This window comes from Mustela erminea, chromosome 5 (assembly GCF_009829155.1).
Source record: "Mustela erminea isolate mMusErm1 chromosome 5, mMusErm1.Pri, whole genome shotgun sequence".
In the NCBI taxonomy this organism is placed as follows: domain Eukaryota; kingdom Metazoa; phylum Chordata; class Mammalia; order Carnivora; family Mustelidae; genus Mustela; species Mustela erminea.
The window spans coordinates 96,773,699-96,799,955 of NC_045618.1; the positions used below are offsets into that span (position 1 = coordinate 96,773,699).

At 38.1% G+C, this 26,257-nt stretch overlaps 1 protein-coding gene across 1 annotated transcript in view; it reads right to left on the reverse strand.

Moving 5' to 3' along the window:
* Positions 1 to 26,257, reverse strand: part of MDGA2 (MAM domain containing glycosylphosphatidylinositol anchor 2) — an 863,714-nt gene that overhangs the window by 723,479 nt on the left and 113,978 nt on the right. The window lies entirely within an intron of this gene.

Consider the following 26,257-nt stretch of genomic DNA (forward strand, 5'->3'; position numbering starts at 1 on the left):
CTTCTGAAATAGGCAACAGCCCATCCTCCCTATCTGGGCATGCCAATTAAGCAAAGGCCAAGGAGGACCAAAAAAAAAAAAAAAAAAAAGATGAAAATACAATCAAGTCCATTTATTTTGCTCATTGAGTTTTCAAATGACAAAGTAAGTACATAAGTACATAATCTTATTAATGTAAAACCTACATTAAAGAATCAACAAAATAGTTTTGGGCATACAGTAAGGGTTTACACAAACAGGGATGGTTGAATATAATTTCATTGATACTGACCCTAAATTATTAGCTATTAATTTTTTAAATATTTGAAGTATTAGAGAAGGCCCTTAGGTTAGTACACTTGTTAGTATATTCTCCTATTTGCAGCAGAAAACAGAGATGATAGAGATTAAATGGGAACACACAGGGGTTACCTCTGTAATCAGTCCACAGAATTGTCAGATTCTCTGAAGTCAAGTTCACGTGAACTATAGGAAAGGCCCATTCAGAGAGAAGGGAAAGACCCTAAGGGCCCTTGGCCTTGATTTCCAGACACCCCATCCCACAGGAATTCCCAGCTCGGGTACCTCCCACACACAGGCATGTAGCTGGACCACACATAGGTTCATTAAGTCTTCAGCACATGATCCCAACGAAGGGACATCTCCATTTTTATTTTGCTATCCATCATTTTGGAGGTTGCCTTTGCCTTAGTTTGTGACTGAAACAAAATATCCCTATTTTTTCCTTCAGCAGCTTACAAGTTGAAAGGTGTATCAAATGGGAACACAATGTCACAGTTGAAACATTTATTTTCCCCAGAAAACAATCTTCAGGCAGTGGAACTGGCAATATTTTTCAGTAATGTTTGAGGGCAAATCAAGGACAGATAAAAAACGCCCGAAGCAAGTGGTATTTCCTACCTTTTTTTCCCCCTCCAGTTAAAAAGGTGCTCTTAAAATGTAAAATATATTGTCTACTACAAAGATAGTTTTAAAAACAGCAACTTGACATGAAAAGTAAGTTTTTAAAGATACGCCTTGTTCTCCTTTCAGACTACAGTATAAACCAACCTCAGCCTGGGTTATTAAAATGATAGGATCAAAGATCCTCAATCCCATTAGATTTAGGAGAAAATATTTGGGGTAGAAAATAATTGCAGTGTCTTGATTTAATGGCACAGAAAGTGCATTTAAAAATTACTATTAATAACTCTTTCTTCTGCCATTACATAAGGACACATTTGATCACTCCATGACAGAATTGGTTACGTTAACAGCCGACAGGTTACATTAACAGCCGACACAGAAACTAGGGATTGTTGAAGACATACAGATGCTTCAATGCCGCTGAGGCTCCAAGCATGCCTTCTAGAACACTGAGGCAATAGTATGCTAAGATCATCTGGTGCCCTGAAAAGGGTTATATTTATAGCAGTTGTGTTCAATTTGACAAACAGCATGTAATCGCCTCTGTAAAAAGGAATAAAATACCCATTTAGTGGAGATGAATTATTCTTTTACACTATTCAGCTCCATTTTAATAATATATGTCCTGTCTTCCCTTGTACTAAGTTATATTATAGTGACCTGAATAAGTTATAAACTCTCCAGAACTGGCTTTTTTCAAGTGCACAATCTAAATGATGCCAGGAACCGTGTCTTATGTCTCTTGGTAGCTCCCCTGTCTGTGATGGGACCTTACATGAAGTGGGTATTCAATAATATTTGCTGAGTTAATGATTAAATAAACAGCTTCTTAAATCAGTCGCAGTCAGGAAAACACAACCATCACTCACTGGAATGCACATTACAGAATTATTTAACCTTGGCGTTACAAAGAGTCTTACAGAAGAGCTCATTAAACTCACACTCAATTTAAGAATACCTTCTTCTGGGGTGCCTGGGTGGCTCAGTGGCTTAAGGGCCCTAATCTCAGGTCCAGGGATGGAGCCCCCCGCATCAGGCGCTCTGCTTGGCAGGGAGCCTGCTTCCCCCCCAACCCTGTCTCTGCTTGCCTCTCTGCCAAATAGATAAATAAAATCTAAAAAAAACCAAAACAAAACAAGAAAACCTTCTTTGTCTCTGAAGTTTGGTCATCTAAACCTCAGTTTAAAAATCTCAATGATTGGGAGTTCACTGTTACATTGTCATTTAGATCTATTTATTACTCTCCTCTGTTGAGTCACAGACTGCTGCTTTTTTTTAAGGTTTTATTTATTTATTTGAGAGAGAGCATGAGTGAAGGAGCAAGGAGGGGCAGAGAGGGAGAAGCAGACTCCCCTCTGAGTGGGGAGCCCAACGTGGGTGATCCCAGGAGCCTGAGATAATGACCTGAGCCTAAGGCAGACGTTTAACTAACTGAGCCACCCAGGCACCCCACAAACCCCTTCATTTCAACTTGTATTCTACTTCTGTCCCTTGGATAACAATGACCTAGTAAATTGCCCTTTCATCCTGACAACACTGCAAATTTTTTAAGACTACCAAAATTGTCTCTCTTACTCCTTTCTGGTTTAACATTCCGACCTCCCTCACCTTTTTATTACTTTTTGGTCCCCAGAGCCAGTCTCTAAGTCTTTCATGATTTCTGGACATTTTCCATATCCACTTGGCCCTGGATACACTCTAGTTTTTCAATCACCTTCTATAAATGTGGAACTCAAAAATGAACACAATTAAAACATAGTTTCACTTCTTTTAAGGAGTTCTCTTCTTCGTTTGCAGTTTTACAATAATTGACTTAGATGTGGTTTTTCATTATATTTACCTCCTTGGAGTCTGAGGATTTTTGGATCTGTGTCTTAATCGCCAGTTTTTGAAGATTTTCATTGATTCTGTCTCTATTGCTCTTCACTTCCTAGAACCCTCAATTATATGTATGCTAGGCACACACTGATGAGGGAAACAAAGGCAAGAGAAATGTAGCTTAAATTAAATTTCCTTACAGCTTCAGCCCACTGATGGATACCTGAAACATACAAAGTGACCTTCCTCAAGGAACTCACTGGCTGCCTTAATGCCTTAATGTTTATGTTTTATTAAAGACTAAAAGTAACCTTATCTTAACAGCAGTCAGCCTCTCAAGGTCCTGAAAACTTTGCTTCCAAATTCCTTAGAGACTAAAACTATCCCTAACCCCTGCTAATTAAAAAGTGTATAATCACTCACTCCTCACAAACCCTGTTTAGCTCCTCTGCCTATGGGCCCTGTCCCCATGCTATAATAAAATCACTTTTTGCACCAAAAGCAACTCAAGAATTCTTTCTTGGCCATTTACTTGGTAACTCAAAAACTTCCAGTTTCATCATATATCACATATTCTTTTAAAATTCTTCCTCATTTCCCCCTCTGGGATTTTAGGTAGATTTTTTTTTTTTTTTTTTTTTTTTTTTTTTGTGTGTGTGTGCAAAATGGTGGTTTATTAAAGCATGGGGACAGGACCTGTGGGCAGGAAGAGCTGCTGCCCTGGGTTGTGAGGCTTGGCACGTTATGTACCATGGGGGTGGGGGAATTAAGGAAAAGGGAGGTTTCAACAGAACTTTCATATGCTAAAGAGGACCAACAAGAGACTGGATACCAGAGGCTTTGCCATCACCAAGGTCCTTCTGTCCTTTTTAGCAAGCTATTAAGATAGCTGGGATATTCCTTTTTTTTTCCCCCCAATTTATTTATTTTCAGAAAAACCTCACCACACCCAGTGCTCCATGCAATCCATGCCCTCTCTAATACCCACCACCTGGTATCCCAACCTCCCACACCCCTGCCACTTTAATCCCCTCAGATTGTTTTTCAGAGTCCATAGTCTCTCGTGATTCACCTCCCCTTCCAATTTACCCCAACTCCCTTCTCCTCTATAACACCCCTTGTCCTCCATGATATTTGTTATGCTCCACAAATAAGTGAAACCTTATGATAATTGACTCTCTCTGCTTGACTTATTTCACTCAGCACAATCTCTTCCAGTCCCGTCCATGTTGATACAAAAGTTGGGTATTCATCCTTTCTGATGGAGGCATAATACTCCATAGTGTATATGGACCACATCTTCCTTATCCATTCGTCCGTTGAAGGGCATCTTGGTTCTTTCCACAGTTTGGCGACCGTAGCCATTGCTGCTATAAACACTGGGGTACAGATGGCCCTTCTTTTCACGACATTTGTATCTTTGGGATAAATACCCACGAGTGCAATTGCAGGGTCATAGGGAAGTTCTATTTTTAATTTCTTGAGGAATCTCCACACTGTTCTCCAAAGAGGCTGTACCAACTTGCATTCCCACCAACAGTGTAAGAGGGTTCCCCTTTCTCCACATCCTCTCCAACACATGTTGTTTCCTGTTTTGTTAATTTTGGCCATTCTAACTGGTGTAAGGTGATATCTCAATGTGGTTTTAATTTCAATCTCCCTGAGGGCTAATAATGATGAACATTTTTTCATGTGTCTGATAGCCATTTGTATTGTCTTGATTGGAGAAGTGTCTGTTCATATCTTCTTCCCATTTTTTGATATGTTTGCCTGTTTCGTGTGAGTTGAGTTTCAGGAGTTCATTATAGATCCTGGATATCAACCTTTTGTCTGTACTGTCATTTGCAAATATCTTCTCCCATTCCGTGGGTTGCCTCTTTGTTTTTTTGACTGTTTCCTTTGCTGTGCAGAAGCTTTTGATTTTGATGAAGTCCCAAAAGTTTATTTTCGCTTTTGTTTCCTTTGCCTTTGGAGACATATCTTGAAAGAAGTTGCTGTGGCTGATATCGAAGAGATTACTGCCTATGTTCTCCTCTAGGATTCTGATGGATTCCTGTCTCACATTGAGGTCTTTTATCCATTTTGAGTTTATCTTTGTGTACGGTGTAAGAGAATGGTCGAGTTTCATTCTTCTACATATAGCTGTCCAGTTTTCCCAGCACCATTTAATGATAGGTAGATATTTTAAATCATTTATCTTCCAGTTCACCAATCTCCTCTTCTACTATGTCAAATCTGCTATTAACCCAACCACCAAATCTTTACTTCTCACTAACTACATCTTTTGGATTCTGGGACTCTGGGAAAAGTCACATTTTTCCCCCTTTATTTTCTTAAAAACTATTGATCATAGTGACTTAGAGCTTCCTATATGATATCTCCAATATCTGAATCATCCTCCGGGTCTCTGTCTATAGACATTTGTTTTCATTTTCAGTAATTTGGACTTGTTTTTGCACATGCCAGCCCATTTTAAATGCCTAGTAAATATTATATATAAAATATTGTAAAGGCTCTGGTTGATGTGAATTCCATAGAGAATTTTATTCAAAAAGGCAGATGTGGGTTTGGGGTTTTGTTAGGGTTGACCTTTTCTCCAGTTTGTCCTCATTCTTAGGTCATAGTACTTCTGGGACCAAGACAGTAAGCCTGTGGAATTTACAAGGGCCACACCACTTTCATCAGCCCTAACTTCTAACTGTTCTCTCCCCAAGACCACCAGGTTGCTATCTCTATGAAGCTCTCTGGTCTCCTGGGAAAGGTTCCTCCTTGATTTCTAGGAACTTCACTCTACACATATGTAGCCTAAAAGCTGGCAAATGCTTTCAGAGGAAACCACATTCCTCATTTGTAGTTCCCGTCTCAGAGATCTCTTCCTTGTGTCAAGTCCTGATCTACCCAGTAGCCCAGAATGCTAAATTCTCTATCTAGTGCCCAAATCTGTTACAAGCCTCTAGCTGGGCTTGCTCCTAGGCCTCTCTCCTCCTTGCTGAATACTGACAGATTCTGTGAGGGAAAAGTAGAATGATTATTAGGATCACCACGGTGGTCTCTCTTCTCCAGGATATTGGCCCACATCCTGCCTGCTTTGGGTTTTCACCCATGTCTTCAAGATTTTAATGTTATTTTAATTGTGCAGCATGGAATGAGTTGTCATACTTCAAAAATGTTCACCGAATATTTGCTAAACCCTAAACATTGCACCGAACAATCTACAAAGATGATTACAATGTGGAACCCACACATTCTTCCTTTTGTTTAACACAGAGAGTTAGGGTTAAGTGTGCGAGGTGATTCCTGGTGAGTCAAGGAAAGCATTCATTCTTGAGCAGATTCCCTTTTTTGTTTGTTTCTAATTAGAAGTAATTTTAGTTTTTCCTTCTGATTAAAACGGTTATTCATATTCACTGTGAAAATATCAGAAAATGAATAAAACGAGGAAGAAGAAAGTAGAGACTACCTCTTGATTCCCACCAGGAGACAGCCACTACTTTATAGTCTATGTACCAAGACTTTTATAGATAGATGCATGGAAAGAACAAAGGAGGGACAGAAAGAAGAGAGAAAGAAAGGACAGGAGGTGTGAAAGTAAGGAAAAGGGAGCCATCGGCACATAGGATGGGTTGAAAACACTAAGAGTGGAAGGATTATCTATGAAGCATAAGTACATGAGAAACGCTGCAGGCAGAAAACTCAGGAGAGAAGCTTCGGGAAAGCTGGGGAGAGGGGAGGGTGGAGTAGATAGAAAGGAGGGCACTATGAGGATCTTGGTGAGCAAGAGAACAGCATTTCAGGAAAGAAGACATGAGCAGAAGACTCCAGTAGTATCCACAATGGCTGACAAATACCTTCTGTATCTGACCCTTATAATGCCAACACTGCAGGCTGAAATGGAAATATTCTGAGCAGGGCAGTGGTGGCGGAGTGAGACGGCAGAAGGTAGGAGGAAATGAGACAGGAGAAACGAAAGACATCAACTGTCAGTGATTCTCCTTCATAATTTGGACATGAGATAAAGGAAAGAGATCAAAGCAGTGGGTAAAAGCCCAAACAGTTCTTTACTTCTAACTCTTGAGAGACTTGAGCACCTTAAAAGACTGAAAAGAGGAACAATCAGAAGGCAGGAACTGAAAATGAATGAGAGAACACAAAGCTCACCAAATAAGATCCTTTCATTGGATGTCATAATAGAGAACACGATTATCCCTGACTTTTTGTTTTCTTTTGTTTTCAGAGCAGGAGAACATCAGACTTAACACCACATTTTTTGGAGAAGAACTGCTACTAAGTCAGGCCTTTCCCCATTTGTCTGTGCCCAAGTGGGTTCATATTCTTTCTCTTGTACCAAGACACAGCACTGCTAAATTCCATGTCTACCATCTAGTATTTTCATTCAAGAAAATATTTAATTAGTGCCTCCTGCAAGCAGAGCATGATGGTTAGCATATAGAATGCAGTAGTGGACAAAACAGACACATCCCTGCCCTGCTAAGTGTTCACACTCTAGCTGCTTACAGAATGGTGTATTCTTCCATCAGACCACCATATTGATGAGGGTCGAAAACGTGGAAGCTCTTCAGTCATTGGCTGTAGAAACCTGTGGCACTTCCCATCTTCTATTTAAAGAAAGAAGTCATGGTCTCTTGTCATTGCCTAATAGGTTTCCAGCAGATTTTTAAGTACTAAGACTGGAAAAATAAATACTCTCTAAAAAAAATTCAGTGAACAAATAAATGCCTAAAAAGTTACATTTACAGATTTTTTAAAATGATCTTTATAATAGAAATGATCAACTGGGTTAACATTTAGTTTCTCTCAAATACATTAGTTTTTAGACTGAACTGGTCAAATCAAATAATGCTCTTATAATTTTACCTAGTCTAAAATAAAATGTTCTTTTTTCATCTAATGGGGAAGCACTTCCTGACGGGAAGAATTACCAATAGATTTTATTTTGTAAAACAACCCTCGCTACTGTGCCAGGAAAATAATCTATCTAAACATCCATTTTAAGGTCAGACTCTTTGGGTTCCATGAAAAAGTTTTAGAAAGAATCCTGGGCAAGGGGCAGGTAGCATTATCTCCTATCGTATCAGTGATAACAAACTATATCTGAAACACAGCTAGCACTGTATAGCCATACTGAGTTCCCTTGCAGCTAACCATCCCCCAAAAAAACTACAAATCAGACACACACGTTAACTCCATTCTTTCTTGGAAAATCTGCCATGAATATTTATTATTTGTACTTTTTACAGAGATTTCATTAATAAAAAATATTTTTATAAATGTAAAACAGAAAATGTTACTCCCCTTTTTCATTATTTCTATACTCTTAGTAACCTTCAACAAAGACCTCTATTTCAGCATTCTGAACTCCTAACCTGAACTTTCTGATTTCTTTTCTTTCATGAAAAATGTTGTAAATGGTCAACAAGAGCTACACTTAGAAGGACAGTCTTTTTTGATGGGTAGGAGTAAATTTATACATTCATCTAACTAAGTGTTATTATACGTGTCACAGCTGGATACTTCCCTAATTTGGAAATCTTGTCATTAAAAACAATTGTACAGTTGCTCAGAAGTTATAGGGTATGTATAACTATGACAGTTATACAATTTATACATTTTCTGTACATGTTACATGAATCATATTTTCCTTAGTTTGAATATCTGTTGCTTGCAAACATGACAGAGCGGCAGTCAGAATGATAGATAAAATAAAACAGGGAATCACTTCTTGTAGCATTCACCTTAAAGGCTTCCTTATCCAAATTATGTTAATTAACTCATGTAATACATATTCCATTAAGTTTCCAGGATAAAATTAGTATTGCAAAGGAGGTTAAAAAATGCCCAGGAAATGAACACTGAGTTCTAGGGCAGAAGATGCCACTCTTCGGCATTTGGTACCTGTCTTTCAGCCAACTTCAAATGTGATCACTTTCAAAATGAGGATTCAAGATGTATAATCACAAAATGTGCATGTGTTACATTGTCCTTCAAAAGCCAGCACTAATAAAAACCCCTATTAGAAGGGAAAAGGAAGGCGTCTGGGTGGCTCAGTGGGTTAAGCCTCTGCCTTCGGCTCAGGTCATGATCCCAGGGTCCTGGGATCTAGCCCCGCATCGGACTCTCTGCTCAGCAGGAAGCCGGCTTCCTCCTCTCTCTCTGCCTGCCTCTCTGTCAAATAAATACAAATCTTAAAAAAAAAAAAAGAAAAGAAAAGAAAAGAAAAGAAGGGAAAGAGAAGTATCTGAACTATTTCAGACCAGCACTGGATAAATACAATATTATGAGGTGTATGACTTAACCTATCTGGGCTTCAATCCCTTGCTTATAAAAAGGGGATTATAATATACCTCACAGAATGGTTATGAGTATTAAATAAACTAATGCATAGAGAGTATTCACGACAGTGCTGGGGACACAGTGTATCTACTGTTGTTACTTGAAGGCATTAAACTAAGCAGTATTGCTTAGTTTAGTCATCTTACTCAGTCACTGGGGAGTCCTCCTTACACATAAAACATGTTGGTAAAGTTCTGTCCAATGCTGATGGCAACACAATACTTTTAGCCTCTGAAATTGAGGAAATAATGGTTTCCTATCTGTGGTACTTCTCTCCATCTAGGTAAAACCCCTCTAAGTTTGAAGTTAAATAACCTAAGTGGCTCAGGGAATTGTGTGCATACATATTCACTAGTCTGAAAGATCAAGGGAGATAGATCCTGAAAATGATTTGATGAAGACAAGGCCAACACATATATTTCTATGATCAAAATAAATGTTGTAGAAAATTGACCACCTTGAGGGTCATTCAATACAAATCACCATTTCTGGAATAAGCAGCACAAGGGGGAGGGGAAGAGAGCTGGCAGCTTTGAGGCTGTGAAGCCTTTCACTTAATTTGAAGCTAACAGTGCACAGTGAGTGGGGAAGAGCTATAGAAGCCGATAGCTGTGCCTCAAACAGCAGCCTCTGACCCCTACATACTTAGGATTGACTACAAACCCCTCTGCACTGATTTAAAGGTGGAGACGATCTTCCAGTTTTTATCCTCCAAGCCAATTACCATGATAGTTGTAGCTTTAAAGAAATGCACCAGGTCTATTCCTTTTAACTGGCATTATGAATGTTCAGTTTTACCAGGAAATAAAACGTCCTCCCTCAGATTTTATAACCTGGACAGTTCCTGACCTTGTCTTCTTTCCCTCTTTCTTAGGGTCTCCATGGTCTTCTCACACGCCGGGTTTGCCTTGGCACTGAAGTTTCTTCTTTAAGTCCACTGCATTTTACCATGTTCATTTTCTGTGAGCTCATCTCTAATGAATTTAAGCATCACTCTCATTGTTGCCCACAAATCCGATTCTCTAGCCCTCCCATCATCCCTACTCCAGTCCTATGTTTCCAGGAACTGACAGGGAAAATCTGCTTTAGTACGCTTCCACCAGATCATACTTGTCTCCCTGCACCTCCCCATTAAAATTAATCTGTGCTTGCCAGGGTGCTTTCTTCTTCTCCTTTCCTGATATTGAGCCTTCCCCTACTATTTATACCTCTGAATATATTTTCTTTGTGTCAGTTAAGACTTTTTACATTGCAAGTAAAGTAGAACCAATCCAAACTCATTTTACTCAGGGAATTCACTGGCTCAAATTAAAATCCAGATTTAGTTTTGATTTGATTTGGTCTGAGTTTTTATCGAGTGGCTCAAGCAATGTTATCAAGGATCTGATTTCAGAACTTCCCTGTTTTATCTTCCAGAGAATGAGTTATATCTGAGCCTTCATACTGTGGCTGCTTAAACAACATCATGCCCTTCCTCATGGTAGCAAAGTGGCTGCATTAGCTCTATGTCCCCAACTCCCATATCACAGTCCCCATAGCAGAATTTTGCACCTTTTTTTTTGACAGCCTCCACACAAATCCTGGAATTATTTCTCCCTTGTTCTAATTTAGGTCACATGTACATCCCTAAGTCAATCACTGAGATCAGAGACAGGTCTACCAAGTCAGAGGTAGCTTCAAGTTTTCCCATAACCCAGGCTTAGAATGGAAGCAGAATTCTTCAAAGGAAAATCAATTAACTTTACTATGTTGAGAGAAAGGGAACTAGTCGCTGAGACATGTACCAATCAGATTACAGACTCTGAACACAGGTCATGGATAAATCCTAATCCTAATCTTCCCTCCCACAAAATTCTCCTCCATTCCCACAATATTAAACACTGCAGAAGATCCATTAGTTGATTCTTAATACATATGCTGGGAGTTATTGGTTTGATCAATATCCAACCTACAGATATATTTGGAGCAAATGGTTTATATAAATCCATCTAGGACTAGGTCAGATGCTTGGAGGATCAAGGGAATAGAAGAGTGTGTGTCTGTCTACCCATCTTTTCCACCTTCACAAACACAGGAAGGATACTTAAAGCAATTGGGCATCTGGCATGTAAATGAAAACAGCACATACTTACATGGCTGTGTTCTAATTTGAAACTTGGAGAATTATGACCTCATTACAATGCCGATGCCCTGATATCCATCCTATCACTTCCATATATTTTAAATAAATATGTTTCCTTTGTACATGTGTTCTTAGTAGACAGTATACATATTCAGAAGAATAAATCATGTGTTATTGATCATTTTATTAGTTCCAAAGTTCAGCAAGACATGATGCATAATCAGTCCCAAATATCTATTTGTTAAATAATAGTTATTATTATTCTGTTCTTCAATTCGTAAAGACCAAAGGCAAAGAGTACCATTTGACATTGCATTAATCACAGTATATACAGCTAAAGGTGTCAAATATCTCAATCACTGGGAGATATTCTTTGTATTTCACAGGAGGTCCTAGTTTAAGCAGACTAAATCTTACACCATAATAATCAAATGGGTGGGAATATGCCCAGGGAGCATCACAGAACTGAGAAAATTGGGAAAATATACCATGTGGGTGAGATGTGAGGCTCCAAAGAAGTTCAAGGGCAGTGAGATAGTGCTGATGAGTTCGGAGTGCTCTAAACTAGGAAAACATCCCATCGCTGTGATTGATCTATAGTCCACTCTTCATGAATTCACACATAAATCCCAAAGTGCAGGTGCGGGTGACTGGGAGGCTGGTGGCTTCAATAAAAAAGCAAGTAACAATGAAAAGGGCTGGCTTTGGGTTCGACAGCTTTGGCAAGAACCAATACAGCCGCTTCCTGGGCACAGGTTGTCTTGGTGAGGACCCTGGCTCTGTGAACCAGGTCTGTGGACTTTTAGAGAATTTACTGGGCACCAACAGCAGGAAAGGCAGAAAATGTCAGACAACATATGAGAGATTAGAGGACGGCACTGAAGCACGTAATGCAGAATCTCCCCAGGAACTCCCGAACTATCTGCAGAGAAACTGAAGGGCCTGGATGTCTCGCAGATGACTCTGGAGAAAGCTCAAGAAAACAATGTTGCTGCTCTTATCTGCTCAGTATTGCAGCCCTTTGTGAATGCCACTCGGGGAAGGCCTAGGGAAACACAGATTGTGTCTCCAAATTAGAAATGCCGTTATGAAAAGTTACGTGCCAGAAAACCATATTAATATGACAACGTGTTTTTCAGTTTTGTTTCTTCAGAATCGATTGGTCATCATCAGAATTGCCAGTGTTGGTTATTGATTCAGCCTATATTTTAAGCTCTGTCAAGCAAAATGAAAAAAATTTAAAAAGTCAGATAAATTCCATTTATATCACTTACACAATTTCTTTCATGTAACAGGATATGCTAAAACTAGACCTTCTTATTTCTGAAGATTTGACAACTAGCATATCGTGTGTGTATGTGTGTGTGTGTTCTTTTTTCTCTCTATATATTATATTTTCACATCTTTAAAAATCTTTCTGGCTGGAGAGAGAATGACCCTCCCTGGACTAGCCATTTCTTAGAGACAGCAAAGGCTCAGCCAGAAGCATGCCTTTCATATGCAAACTAATTCAGAGCTCTATCTCCTCTATCTGGCCACCACAACTCAAGAGAAAATATTCCTCTGCCTTAATCATCCCAGGGCCATGAACCAGACAACATAGGACAGGGTGACGAATTAGGGCCTATAATTTAATCTACAACAAACAAACAAACAAAAAACCACGGTCAAACGAATGAAAACTACCGAGTGAAATACGGACAAATGCATTACAAAAAACAGACTTAAACATTGCTACAGACTAAATGTGTTTCCCCCACCCCTCCCAAACTCGTTTGTTGAAACCTAATCCCCAATGTACAGTATTTGGAGGTGAGGCCTTTGGGAGGTGATTAAGTCACGAGGGGGTAGGTCCCATAAATGAGTTTAGTGTTCTGATAAAAGACACCCAAATGGCTCCCTTGCCCCTTTTGTGAGGACACAGCCAAAGGCAGCCATTTATAAACCAGAAAGTCACCTTCACCAGACCAAAATCTGCAGGCACATAGATCTTTACTTCCCAGCCTCCACAACTGTGAAAATAAATTTCTATTGTTTTAAATTCACCCAATCTTTCATATTTTGTCAAAGTAGCCCCAAAAGAGCTAAGACATAAGCTTCCCCTCCAGCAGGCAGTCCAATCTTTTAGAGCACATCTGTAACCATGGGTGTTAGGTGTACACATATAACATATACATCAGACACACAAAGTAATAATTGTCTTACATATGCCTACTGTGAAGTATGAAGGTTCTTGTGAGTCTCATGTTGCTAGAACAGGTGAGAGTTTCCAAGTGTTCTATTACTTAGAATGAGAGTTCACAAGTACTCCGTTGACTGATCACACAAGTCAATGATCACACCAGTTCAAACACTGGAGTAGAATAAATAGCAGAATATATTTATACCATTGTGAGACATAATTGAAAGCTTGTAACAAAGTGAAAATCTTCCAGTAGACAAGTGAAAACTACTAATAACTTTTTTATAGGAAGTAAAAGGTTTTTCTTTAAATCACCAACAATACTGACAGCTCAGTCTGATATTCCCTATAGGTTGGCCATCATGGTACTTCAGTAGTCTAATTTCCCTAAATATATGATCTTGCCCCAAAGTTAGTCACTGAGCAAAATAAGTAGACACCTTCTGGATCTTGCTATTTATTCTATGGCACTAAACCTAAACATGTAATGAAAAGCTTATAGACCACTACGAAAGAATGTCAGACTTAATCGGTTAATCCACAAAGAAAAAAGACTGAAAAGAAGTCAAGTGACTGAAATAATTTAAGGACTGCAGAATCTAGGAATGGAAGTTTCTTCAAACATGTAACTGTAACAAATTGCACCAGCTGCTGACATGGAAAAGGGATGCCACCATGCAATTCAAGAATTACTCTCAAGAAGAAACCTGGGACCTATTATCCCATTGATACCTTCTCTCTATAAAAAAACAAATTAAAAATAAGCAAAAGCTTGTTACAGTACTGAAATATGTCACATCACTGTTTAAATTCATCAGAGACAGATGGCTGATTTGACTAAACCAACCTTTGTTTACAGTGGAACAGATCCATTGATCCTGTGCCAAAGAATTGTGGTTTAAACTTCCCCCTATTTTGGCTACCACATTAATTCTAGGGTTCGCTGAGTCTCAAAAGAACAGAATTAAGATTTCAACATACTCCTTAAGGATTAAAACAACTCGATGAGTTCATACCAATAAATACTTAGGAACCAGACCTCCCAAGGACAACATAATGAATAATAACCACGTACAGCACAGGTGGGCAGTTTTATATCCTAATGTATTATTTATATGATAGGAAAAAGTATTGTTAAATGAAAAGCACTGTTACCAGCACTGATGTTTAAGACAATACAGATTCAGATAAATAGGTCCTCTGTGTTTTTCTATTTGCAATTTAAATTACAATGTTAGACTGTTTTATGTCCTAATTATTTAAAAGAGGCAGTAGTTAAATAAAGATATGATATTTTGAATCTATGCTAGCACATTTTAACCATATGCAAATATATGCCTTGGATATACATGGCTTATTGATGAAACAAAATTACGGGAAGTTTCTCCTGAACTAACATTTCATTCAAGTTTGACTGCTGGTTTGGCATGGTATTTCAAATTTGTAAATCAATTTTTTTCTCTAATCAACAGAACCCGGACAGTAAATTATTCTGTGTGTGTTGAGTAGCATCTAAGAAGTTGACTTCTTATTCAACTACCAGGTGATTCAATAAATTATTGTTCTAGAATAGAGGGTGGTAAATCAATGGATCCCAGTCTTGTAAGTGGACTCTGAAATTATCTTTCTCATTGAGGTTTAGTGTTCTACCATGTAAAGATAACAGTGCAGTATGTCTAGATTAGGGTCCTTAATGGAAGGGTTGCTCACACTCAAAAACATCTCTAAGTCTCAGGACAGGAACACTTGACCTTTCTATTACATTTCTACTTGTCACCTCCATCATCATCTTATCACATCATGATGTGATTGATGTGTGTGTGTGTGTGTGTGTGTGTGTATTTCTCTCCCCCACACACAGGACTCTATGTTATTTGAAAGGTAAAAAGTCCCTATCTACCTTGTGTGATTATCAGAGCAATTAGCCAGCATTAATCCAATGCCAGCACTTACTTGATGCTCAATGAATATATACAGTTGATCTTGAACAATAACAAGGGTTAGGGACCCTGATGTTTTCACGCAATCAAAATTCCACATATAACTGATTCCACAAAACTTTACCAATAGCCTACTGTTGACCAGAAGCCTTCCTAAATACTATAAACAATAGACTGATACATACTTTGTTATATGTATTACATACTGTACTCTTAAAATAGAATGTTATTAAGAAAACATAAGGAATAGAAGAAAATACATTTATAGTATGTAATATAAAAAAAAGTCACATATGAGAAGATCCACATAGTTCAAGCATCAAATGCATTTTGAATAAATGGACTGCTATAAGTTTCAAAGCAAGTGGCACAGTTGCTTTGCATGTAAAAAATTGTTCAATAAATGTGCATGGTCATGAATTAAACCACCTCTTTTTATCCCTTGTTAAGTGCACAACACTTTGCTAGTCAAGAATGCTTTACATTTACGTCAGTTGCCTCTTACTCCACCTGTCATGCTAGTCCTACTCTTGACTTCTCTGATAACTGCAACTCAAACAACACTGTGGCTGAGTTTTTCAACCTGATGCATCCTTGAGAATACTGAAAAAAAAAAAAATGTGTCTGTAAGTTCTAGACTTCTTTGATCTTACCACCTGTATCGTTCAGGGTCTAATCAGGATTTAGAAAATGCATGATTTGAACTAACAAAGTGTAAAAGAATTACTAAGTATAGCAAAGAAAAATGAAATAATTTTTCAATTATCAAATGACAAAAAATTATTTAATATAAATTATAAAGGTATCATAAAAACTCAAGAAAAAACTCTAAAGCTGAGGATGTGTACCCAAAGACGGCACAATCTGCCCAGGTGGGGAGAACTCCCCATGTCTGGAATTCATATCTCAGTGGAGAAAGTATGGCTGCAGCCACTGGACAGTGAAGTTTGCTGTGCTGTCCACACCAGAGCTGGTCTACAGTTGCTAGGGAAGAACATGCCTTGGGGTGCAGACAGGTGGGCATACAGATAGAGTCAGAGTACTAGAAGCCTGCTTACTGTCAGATCAGCAGGAAACCTACTGTATATGGAATCCCACAGGGAGAGCCACAGCTAAGTGGTACACCAGACCACACGCTCTGGGTATGTTGTTGAAGCAGAGTATGACTGCACATTCCTAAACTGGCATTCTTGCAACAGAAGCAGCAGCAAAAACAGATTTGCAACAGAACCAGAAGGGAAACACTCTTCCTTCCACAATTTTGCTTTAGTGCCCTCTACTGACAAAACTCAATTCTGACATCACTGCAAAAGAAAAAAATTGCTTATAGGGTCTAACTCCACTAGAGCAGAGCAGGTAATTAAGGGTGGATTTGCAACTCAGAGGCAATGAATCAATAATTGGAACATCACTCAGCAAAAGAGGAATTTATCCTCAACAAAACCTCATATTAGCACCCAATCATTCTGATACTTTTATCTTTTGGACCTACCCACATTCTCTCTTCCAACCAATCTGCTGCAGTGGCATATCTAGGTAGTTCAAAGGGCCTAAGTTACCTTTACTTGTATTTGAAAGACCTAGGGGTATTTAGATAAGGTAAGTCATGTACAGCTTCATGGTGTAGCTTCCAGCAGGTCTGGCATACACTCACTTCCTTTAGGACCCAGTATTTATGGTCATACAGGTCGTACTCAGAATGAAAGCTGGGATACTATCAATCATCTATACAGCATTCCAGCTCCAAACCCTTGCTACTCTCCCACTGGTTGATTCCATGCCCTGCCTATCCCACCCCCAGGACTGTCCCCATACAGGTTCCTTTAACACACTAAGAAATCCATTCAGGGCAACTGCACTCGGTACTTCCCTCTGCCTGAAAAATCCCTCTCTCCAAGAGGTACAGTGGTTCTTCACTCACTTTCTTCTTCAGGTTCTTAGCAATGTCACCTTCTTGATAAGACTCTTTAAATACCCTACTTAAAATAACAACCCACAGATAGATACCTCCTGTCCCCTCTTCTGCTCCATTTTTCTCCTTGGCATTTATCACCAACACACTATATATTTTAGTTGATTATTTTGGTAATTGCCTGCCACCCACATTAGAATATAAACTCCGAGAAGGAACTTTTCTGGTGTCTTCACTACACTGTGTTTTAGGTACCAGAACAGTATCTAACACACGCTTGGTGATCAATAAATATATGTGGAATGACTTCCATTCTACAATCTAGGCACAGATTATTATTGTTCATGCCTTGATTTAGAGGTTAAAAAATCCAATGAGTACAGATGTCAGGCAGGTAATATAAACGGCCGAGCTGGCTGACATGAGTAGCTGGGTAAAGGGAATATGGTGTGCCCTGTATGAAGGGAGCAGCTATTCATCATCTCTCTCTCGGGAACTATAGCCACACAAGAATTAGAGCCAAGCCTTGCCATGTTCAGACTTCAAAAGGGACAGGAAATAAGAATTTTCAGGCATAATCACTTAGTTTGTAAATACAGGTGCTAATTCATTTTAAGAACAGGAGCCCCTGATTGCCTCGGTCAGTTAAGCCTCTGCCTTCGGCTCAGGTCATGATCTCAGCGTTCTGGGATGGACCTGGCATAAAGCTCCCTGCTCGGTGAGGAGTCTGCTTCTGGTTCTCAGGCTCTCTTCGCCCCTCTCCTTCGTCCTACTCCTGCTCTCTCTGTTTCTCTCAAATAAATAAAAGCAAAATCTTTTCTAAAAATTTGTTCTAAGAACCAAAGAAGTCAAAAATAAAATGTAAACACTTTAAAAATAAGCAAAATATAAACAAAATATACACAGCCACAGCAGTCAGGAGGCCACATGCTTCTCCTTCACTGGTAGATAATGGAATTTGTTGATTTCAAAATTCATTGTTTCTGTACTTGTGCTCGAACTCATAATGTTTCAACCCTCTCTCTTTGCCACCATAAAGATATCATTTCTCCCTCTGCCCTCTGTATATCCTTGATTCTTTCAGTATTGTCTACCAGTAGTGACCCTTAGTAAATTTTCAGAAGAAACATCAATTTGGAATTTAAAAAAAAAAACAAAAAACAAAAAACTGAATTACAGCTCTACTTCTTGATTGCTATGAGAAATTGAATACATTTCTACACGTCCAGTGTTTAATTTCCTCACAGTATTTGAACTCCCTTGGAAACCTTGCCACTTCATTCTTAAGCCTTTCCATCACTTCCCAATATAATCCTTTAGTTGTTCCCCCAGGCCACTGGCTGCTCTTCCCTTGAGGAGCCTAAGTCCATTTCTCCTCAATAAGGAGAATCACGGAAGGTTTGTCCTCTTATAAAAGTCAAATACCTGGCACCATAACTCCATTCCGCCACCTAACATTGAAAGTTATTGAACTATTCTCTCAATTCATTATCATCTTCTTTCCTCAGCACCCAACACAAGAGAACTAGACAGAAATAGAGATAGAAAAGAGATGGGGCAGGGAAAAAGAAATAGGTAATTATTTTCTTACAAAGTAGCTCCTTTTAAAGACAAAAGAATGGATTCCATAGTCTTAAAGCACTACTTGTGCTCCATGGTTCTGTGAACAAATGGTCATAATAACTAGTTAAGAGGAGGGGTGCCTGGGTGGCTCAGTGGGGTAAGCCTCTGCCTGTGGCTCAGGTCAGGATCTCAGGGTCCTGGGATGGAGTTCAGCATCGGGCTCTCTGCTCAGCAGGGAGCCTGCTTCCCTCTCACTCTCTGCCTGCCTCTCTGCCTACTTGTGATCTCTGCCAAATAAATAAATAAATAAAATCTTAAAAAAAAAAATACCAACCCGAGAGGAAAGAGTATTTTATAGAGCCAAAATATTTATTTTTTTAAAAAAGTAGTTGTTTCTCCTTTAGAGTCCATGAAAAGGGTATTCTACTCACAATATCTTTTCTTATGCCTTTAACAGACACTTAAAAACTCGTGTTTATTTCCAAAAAGATGTGTAAGTAGCAAACTCTCCACAGGTTTTGTAAAAACCTCTGAGAAGCAAATTTGATTAGAACGCTAACACACAAGGGAAGTCAGAGGTTGATTACAACAGGTCTAGTTGATGTTCTTTTAGCTTTGCTTTCACCTTGGAGATATTTCATGTTATTGCCGCTAAATTCAGAACCAACCACTTATTACAGCCTTTGACTGTAGTATAGCTTAAAGAAAGACACGATTTAAGATCATGCCTAGCCTGAAGACATAATGACATCATTTAGGGTTTCTTAACAACAGTAAATATGGGTTGATTAAAAAAATTTAAGAAAAATTGTCATCTATTTCTAAGTCATATTAGATTAAAATATTTTTTGAGACAGAATTTCCAAAATGTTGCTATAAAAAATGTTCTTATATTGTTATGTTATCAACTTCTGGATATTGACAACTGATAACACAAAGATGTAGCATGCTTTGTGTTGAATTAGAAAATAGATTTGTAAGAGCATTTTGATTTTCAAGTAACAAAAGTGATGCGTCACACTTTTTAAAAACATGGGAAGTAAAAAAACATTGAAAAGATGCAGAAAAGAACATAATTAATAATTCAATTACAAAAGTATAACAAAGCCCCTCAGGTAACAAAGCTATGTCATGAAAAACACTTTACTGCCTTAAGGAGGTCAAGCAGAGTGTAAGCACTAACTCGGAGACAAGGAGAAAGTTGGTAAAGATGTTAATACCCCGATTTAAGACAGTTAAGGACATAGGTCTGGTCCAAAACAGTAAATGGAATATACTTTCTGAGCAGGTGACACCATTAATTTTTCAGTTTTTCCCCATGGTTAATAAGTTAATGACCCTTATTCTGGCCACTTCCAATGAATTTACTCAGATAATTCAAAAGTATCTTGAGTTCTCTCATCCAGACTGTTAGAGTTATAGTCATAAATCATGTAATCTAGCTACCAGACCCCATAAAAAATCTATAACTCATCAAGAGAGATGTGTTTGAAAGATGCTTTGTAAGATATTAAGCACTGAATATCATTCAGCAAAGTGAGTATCACAGAATAGTCCAGTGAGATTTTCTTTAAAAAAAAAAAAAAAAAAAAAAGGTAGGGAGTCAGGGGCAGCTTATAAACCCTGCAAGAGTCTCCAAGTACATTAACATAAAAAGGCTCTGAGAAAATGTTATAAACTTCATTTAATCCAGTACATTTTCCAATATATTTATCATGAAACATTTAACCAAACTCATTCACTACTCCTCAGGAATATGTTGAAGGTTTGAAATTGGCTCATATAAAGTTCTAATGATAAATATATTCAAATGAACTAAAGATAATGCTCAAATATTTAAAAGATAGAGAGAATAGAAAATATATCAGAGACTAAATGCTGGGGTTAATATCACCAGTGAGAAAATAACAGTAATCAAAAATCTTTTAATTGTCTTTAGGCTTAACCAGTTATAAGACAAAGTGTTTAGGCACCTTTGATTTTTACAAAGGCATTAGAAGGTTAGAATGGCCTTTACAGGGGCACCTGGGTGGCTCAGTTGATTAAGCATCTGCCTTTGGCTCAGGTCATGATCTCGGGATCCCAAACAGAGCCCTGCGTTGGTGGTGGCGGGCGGTGGGGGGGGGGGGGTGCTCAGCAAGGGGTCTGCTGCTCCCTCTGTCCCTGCCCCTGCTAGTGCTCTCAATCTTTCTCTCTCACACATATTTTCTCTCTCTCAAATAAAATGTTTAAAAAATTAATTCATTAGCTAATTAATTAATTAAATAAAAAAGAATGGCCTGTATTTATTAACCTGCTTTCCAGATGTAAAATGCATGATTTGCCTATTTCAAACACATAATCATGGGCCAACAACTGTAATACGTGCCTCCTAAATTTCCCATGTTTTTTCAGTGCCAAAAAACTAATGTGAAATAATCACAGCCACTTCAAATCCAATTCCAAATGAATGGGTACATTGGATATGTCCATCATAAGTCGGCAAAGCCTAATATCTCCCACCAACTAAGGTGCCTCCTAGTACATCTACTGCTGAGCTTTTTGCTTCTTTGTGTTTGCTTTGTTGTTAATTTGTTGGTTTGTCTGTTCTATAGAGAGATGGTCACACTCCCTCCAGAGGTGTGTGCTAAATCGCAAATCAGCAGGCTAATAACTTCTCGGTATTAGACTATAAGCCCTCTTTCTTCCCACCAGAGGGAAGAAGCTAATTAGCATAACTAATCAGACGTGTTCTTCCAGCCAATCTGTATTGGAGAATACAAAGATTATCTAATGGAATCAAACCTGTATAATAAAATAAAGATGACCTGAGAGTCATATCACAGAACCAGTATGAAAGAAGTGATTCCTGTAACTACTTTAGAGCACCAGAGATATGCAGGTACAGGATAGGTTTATTTTTAAAGGTAAACCAACTTTTTTCTAGATTTAAATTAATTCACCAACAAAATGGTATTAAGAGAAGTGCATAGAAAAGATCTACATGATCTCTGCCACCTAAAACTGATTTTTTTTTCCCCAGAAATAGATCATTTCCATTATTCAACTATGCAACACTAAGTTCAATATTTAAATGAAAAATTCTGGCCTTGTGTTGATATTGTGAAAATCTGTCAAATTCTGTGACAAATGGGTTTCATATCCATGAATTAATTCTAAGTCACTGTTGGCTGTGTTTAATAATATTTGTGCAAATAAAAGAACATAATAAAAGTCTGATACCACTAAAAGCTGATGGCTAAGCTCTAAATGTATTTAAGTGTCCATATTAATGGCTGGGAAGCAGTTTAAACTGCACACTATAAAATCCATCAACACACACTTTTATTGAAAGAGGAAATCTCCATTTTGTGGTCAGCTAAACTCAATATTTGGTTTGAAAACATCTCATGTTTTTACAGATTAGAAAAGATTAGAGAGGGGGCAGAGATCCTGTGCTAGATAACACTTTATTTTTCAAAAAGGAATAGGTTCATGATTTGGTATACACTGTAAACAAGAATGAAAGCCATAGATTAAAGTTCTGTATATACCAAAAGCCAATGAAAACTGTGCAGGGTGTTACTTATGATATATTATTTACACAGGTGACTTTCTGCCAACAAGGCTTTCTTCCTCAAAATACAGTTCAAATCCACAGTGTCAATCAATGACATTTAACAATTCTGTCATGGTCAAAAGGGGGGAGGGGGGAAACCTGCTTAGATCCTTACAATGCATCTTTAAAAGTGAGAATAAGAAAAACCAGCAGCAGTCTCAGGTGTAACAGTATGTTACAAACAGAAATAAAGGGGAGAGTCGGGGTTGGGGGGAGGTGGGGAGACTTGAAAGTGGACTGTGAATGATTTCAGAATAGTGTGAGGTTACTGAGATGTTTTTCTAGGTTTATGAAAAGGCTGTGTTTCAGGTGTTCACCTAAGCATGCAATGCTGTGCTAGGCACTTTGAAGATATTTTAGATGTTTAAAACACAACCCCTGCCTTTTATATGACTGGTATGATGATGAAATGGAGAAGAACGTACTGAGTCTAGGAGAAAAACAAAACTATTAATCAAATGGAATATGAGCATCACTGAAATAAATACAAACAGAAGTCTATAAATCTTCAGAAGAAAAGAGGTTTTAGAGGGGGGAGGGAAATACTTTCTGTAGAAGGTTCCTTTCAATATGAACTTGGAAAACACAGTTCATGCAAGATGACATGGTTTAATTAACAAGGAAGACAATCTAGCAAAGGCAAGAAATGGAAACTAACAAGGCACAGTGTGAGAGCAGCATGTAATCATGTATGCTGGGAAGAGTCCTAGTAGAGAGCACCAAAGAATGTCAGGTGGTTGCAATGGGGAAGGCATAGAACACGCAATTATTCATCAACCAATAATATGGACTGATGTGATGGGCAATTTTCTTCTGAGCATATGATCCCAAGACAATGTAAAAGTACATACACACACACAACTCACTTGAGTCTGTGTCTGTGTGTGTGTTTACACATACATATACCCACACACAGAGCTCTTCATACACAAAATCTGAAGTGTTATAGCATTGTTGAAGTGGGCTACAATATTCACTGAATATTGAATATGAAGACAGCCATTACATTCCTATGCGAAAACAAATTCAAGCCCCTTATTTGGACCATCAAGCATTTATTCCATACCAGTGAAGACCTCTTCCTCTGCCTCCAACTCTATCTGAAGAACATCAGAAATGGAAACTCTCTAAAGTAAGGCACATAGAAAATGCCTCTGGTTTTGACAGGGGACTTGGACAATCTAGAGAAGGGGTGGAGGAGAGCTCTAGGATTAGGGTTAAGTGTCTGGGGCTTCTATTACTTCAAAACTTTAAGTGTTTCTTGGTCCCTCTAGTTCCCACTTTCTTCAGTGGACCCCCCCAAAAGTCAGAGACTTTAATTTGATCACTTTAAGGTTGAGTACTTAGTCCTTCAAATGAGATAATAACGTACTGCCAATGTTATGCCCTCACTCCCTTGAATAACAATGTCTTGAGTTTCAAAGGAACAAGGTAATTTCTCAATTATTAAAAAAATTATTCTATACTTTTTAAAATTGTGTCAAACGTAATTCTTTCAAGAAGCTAAATGTAAAGACAACTTCTATAATCAGTGGTGTCCTTTAAAATCAACTATTGCTACAACCATGCTAATAATGAACACGATTTTCATGTGCAGAATGAGAAACGAGTCTTAATACATTTGGGTCCCACTGTCATATAGTATTTCTTTAAAAAAATGTCTGAACTTGCTCATCTATCTGAATAATTTAAGCATTAAATGTGTGGACAAGAAGTAAAATGTGAATAACTCAATAATTTTAGTGCCATAAAATCTAGATACACTTTTCCTAAAAGAAGAAAAAGGAATACATAATCACAATTTTCTAAAGATTTTTTAAAAATCTATTTAATTTAGGGAGAGACAGGGAGAACACAAAAGGGAGAAGGAGAAGCAGACTCCTCGCTGAGCAGGGAGCCCAAAGCAGGGCTTCATCCCAGGACCCTGAGATCATGACCGGAGCCAAACTCAGACACTTAATCTACTGAGCCACTCAGGTGCCCCATAATCACAATTTTAATGTATTTTTTTAAAGATTTTTATTTATTTATTTGATAGACAGAGAGAGATCACAAGTAGGCAGAGAGGCAGGCAGAGAGAGAGGGGGAAGCAGATTCCCCTCTGAGCAGAGAGCCTGATGTGAGGCTCGATCCCAGGACCCTGAGATCCTAACCTGATCTGAAGGCAGAGGCTTAAACCACTGAGCCACCCAGGCGCCCCCAATTTTAACGTATTTTTAATGCATTCACTTTAGGGGTGTTGGTAAAGCTGGGAAGAAGGAGGATTGAGAAAAATACTTTGTTTTAATGAAAGCAAAGATGAAAACTGCAGTGCATAATCATGATTATGAATGAAGGCCCTGGAACCTGGTTGTCTGCATGTCTCTGAATGCTCCTTTACCTCCCAGGTCTTCTGTGTCTCATTTGATAATGGGGTGGCTATAATGATTTTCTGACTTAACAAGGAAAGAAAAATGCCCAGAATGTTGCCTGGCACGTATAAATTAACTCCTATTTCTTCTAATGTTTTCATTTTAAATCTATGTAGTCTCTTTAGATTTGGGAGGAACAATTTTTCTTAATTATTCATTATCATTAAACATGGGCAAAACAGAAACTACACCACTCTGGAAATCTTCACAAGCAAACCAAACATATTGGTTGAGATATATTATTTGTAAATCTGCCATGATACTCCGGAAACAGTTAATGAACTCATTAGGTCAAAACTTACTTGTTTTTAAAGTAGATGCCAGTCATTCCTTTAAGAATAAAAGTTGAATATAAAAAAAAAAAAAAAAAAAGAAGAAAAAAAAAAAAAGAATAAAAGTTGATTTACTTATTGATGTATTTGCCCACATTTTCTCCATTCTAAAGAGGTAGGCACTGCAATATCTGAAGGTTTTTGTTTATGATTTCTATATTGCCTTTTGTGTTTGAGAACGAGAGCACAAATCGGGAGTGGCAGAGGGAGAGAATCTTTAAGCAGATACCCTACTGAGCATGGAGCCCAGTGCTATTGTGGGGGAGGGGGTTGATATGGGGCTTTATCTCAGGACCTGAGCTGAAACCAAGAATCTGACACAACCAATCAAGCCACCTAGACGTCCCATATGACTTCTATATTGCCTTTTTAAAGAGATTTTTGAAAGGGATTTTTTTTTTTTTTTTAGCCAACTTACTTGGTTTTAAAAGAACACAGTAACTTTCCATTTTTAATATATAGAAAGATATATAGACATACAATCATGGCATCTATCCTGCAAGATGTAACCACAGGATTGCATTTCCACACTGCATGGATATGCTTCCAGTTTAAACAATTGATCTTGATTCCTTAGGTACTCTGAGTAGCCTGATGATAGGTAAATATAGGCTTCCATTAGTCCTTTGACATACTGAAAATACAGCTAGTTATGAACCTCTAAATAATATTTTCTTGGATTTCAAAGAATTTTGAGTTTGGAGATACCAGGGAATAGAACATACAAAAGTCAAATGCTCTAATAAGGTAACAAATATTTAATATATTTTTTGCCTAGAATTACAAAAAAATAACAGCCTTGGGATGTTTTAAAGCCAATAATCAAACTGTTGTAAGCAGATGAATGACATTCACAAATTCCTATTTTCAACATTTGATAACCACTCAGCAAAGGGTAAAGAACTAGCATGTGCTGATAAATGAGAAAACCATGAAGACTTTAGCCAGACATGGCCACGTCTCATGGCTCAGAGGGTCAAGGTTAAAAAGACTCTTTCCAATTTCCTATTCACAGCATTAGCATAGACCTAACTCACCAGTCTGGCTGGGGTTAGATGTCATGCAGACTTTGGGGAAAGAAAAGCACTGAACATAAATTAGATAGTTAGATCATTTTAATTT